The sequence below is a fragment of the Salvia miltiorrhiza genome, chromosome 2, assembly GCF_028751815.1.
Source record: "Salvia miltiorrhiza cultivar Shanhuang (shh) chromosome 2, IMPLAD_Smil_shh, whole genome shotgun sequence".
NCBI lineage: Eukaryota > Viridiplantae > Streptophyta > Magnoliopsida > Lamiales > Lamiaceae > Salvia > Salvia miltiorrhiza.
In genome coordinates, this window is record NC_080388.1 from 7,107,742 (window position 1) to 7,110,049 (window position 2,308).

Here is a 2,308-nt window from a genome sequence, read left to right on the forward strand (position 1 = left end):
GCCTCGGGAATGGAAGAGAGGGAGAAACAGAAATACCTTCATCCTCAACTGAATTATCAACCACCCGGATGGAATGACATTGCTGATTTTGCTGAGGCTGTTGATGTTGGCTCTTCGGATTAAACTGAGTGTTCCTAGGAAATTGGCCTGGCTTGTTCTGCGCAGTTGCTTGGTTGGCCATCTGACCAACTTGAGTCTCCAACATCTGCACTTGCTTGGAGAGTGCTGAAAAATTATTTCCAATATGACCCACTTGAGACTCCAAATTGGTCATCCTTGTATTAACAGTTGTCTTCATGCTAGACACCTCTGTCAAAACCTGCTGCATCATATCCTCAAGCGATCCCTTCTTCGGCTCATTGATAACTCCTCACTAGACACAGAAAACCCAGGTGGAGGCTGCAAAGCATTGTTGGGATTTGAATAGGAAAAATTTGGATGATTCCTATTATTGAGATGATAAAACGGATTTCCGCCTTGATGCCCCTGATAGCTTGGTTTATTGACTTGGTACTGCTGATGGACATAATTAGCATCCTCAAACTGTGAAACATCAAATAAACTCGGCTGCTGAGGAATTTTTGCTAGCAGTGCTTTTCTCTCCAACTCATACTGCTTTTGAAGAGCTTCATATTTCTCCATAAAATCATCTCTCTCCTCATGCACAGCTGCAATTCTTCTCGTAGAATTTCTATCATTCGGCCATTGATAACTATTGTAGGCCATCTCATCTATCACACAATAAGCCTCCCTTGTATTTCTATGGAGAATACATCCACCTGCAGTAGCATCCACCATACTTTTTATTAGACCAGTCAAACCATTATAAAAGTGAATGATCTGCTGATCCTCCGTGAAACCATGTTGTGGACAGTTCCTGAGCAACTCACGAAATCTTTCCCAAGTATCATGAATGGTCTCATCTCCTAGCTGGGAAAAGTGAGAAATCTCTGCAATGATTTTCTGAGCTTTAGAAGCAGGAAAGTATTTTGCCAGGAAAGCTCTACACAAATCCTCCCATCCAGTAATAGCACCTCTGTCCAAACTCTTGAACCACTCCTTCACTCTGTCCCTGAGAGAGAATCCAAACATCTTCATTCTGATGGCATCTGGTGGCACTCCATTTTGCTTAATAGTGTCGCAGATATCTAGAAACTGAGTAATGTGAGCATGCGGATTTTCAGAAGCCGTTCCACTAAACTGTTCAGCTTGCACCGTGTTTATCAATCCCGGCTTCAGCTCGAACGTGGTAGCCTGCACAGTTGGTCCCCATCTGCCTCCTTGAAATTGATCAACCCGAGGCTGATACATGTGATTCAGTGGTGGCTCTGGTGAAGGAACCCGGTTGCGCCTGCTCTCCTCTCTCTCTTCATCTAGCTGCCTCTGAAGGTTTATCACTGTTCGCATAAGGGTTTCAAGATCCACGTTATTCTGTTGCTCTTACATTGCGTGCTTCTTCTTTTCGCGGTTGTCTCTTTTATGCTGCTTTTCGATTTCCAAATTCAAAGGTACAAGATGTTCCTTTCCTTTGGATCTCGTGATCATACACTCCTGAGACAACAAACAAAAATCAGAAACAGAAACTAAAAACTAAAAATAAAATAAAATAAAAATAAAAACTTATAACGCCTGAAATAATGCTTAAGTCTAGTCAGAAATATTAAAGTAAATTCTAAATAGTCCCCGGCAACGGCGCCAAAAAGTTGATCACTAACTTCTTAGCAACAAAAACTGCAACTAAACAGTGCAATCGTAGCACAGAAATAGCAAGTCGAGTATCGTATCCACATGGACTATTACAACGAATCACTTTAAGTAATCCTAAATAAACTCTAGTAATATTCAAGCAAACTCAAATAAGAATGATAAATAAAACTAAAATCAAAACAAAACAAATAAAATATGATAAAAACTCAAATAATAAAATACTCTGACCCTAGGGATGTACTATCGTTACTCAAACACATGCATTCAATCTTTTGATTCAATTACCAATTTAATCCAACCCTGATGAAAGATCACTATATTATTCACAAGCTTCTCTAACGAACACCTATGAACGTAGATTAATTTACCCATTTTCACATTCAAGACTCCAAGGAATAAATTAACTCTAAATAGCACACAAAGAATAGCTTCCTATAGCTTCACCTGTCGCATTCAAGACTCAAGGCTAACACTATATCATGCATTCCTGAATCGGCTGAACAATTATCGCATTCAAGACTCAAACTGAACAGCTAGACATGTAAATTATTGATCAGGTAATTCACAAAAAAACAGGCACCAGGAATCATGAATCACAAGT

General features: G+C 39.8%; 1 non-coding gene across 1 annotated transcript; it reads left to right on the top strand.

Annotated features, from left to right (window-relative positions):
• The first annotated feature begins 856 nt into the window (after positions 1-856).
• Positions 857-963, top strand: LOC131013794 (small nucleolar RNA R71). Its single transcript, XR_009097874.1, has one exon. It is a non-coding gene; the product is annotated as a small nucleolar RNA R71 (small nucleolar RNA).
• The last annotated feature ends 1,345 nt before the right edge of the window (positions 964-2,308 follow it).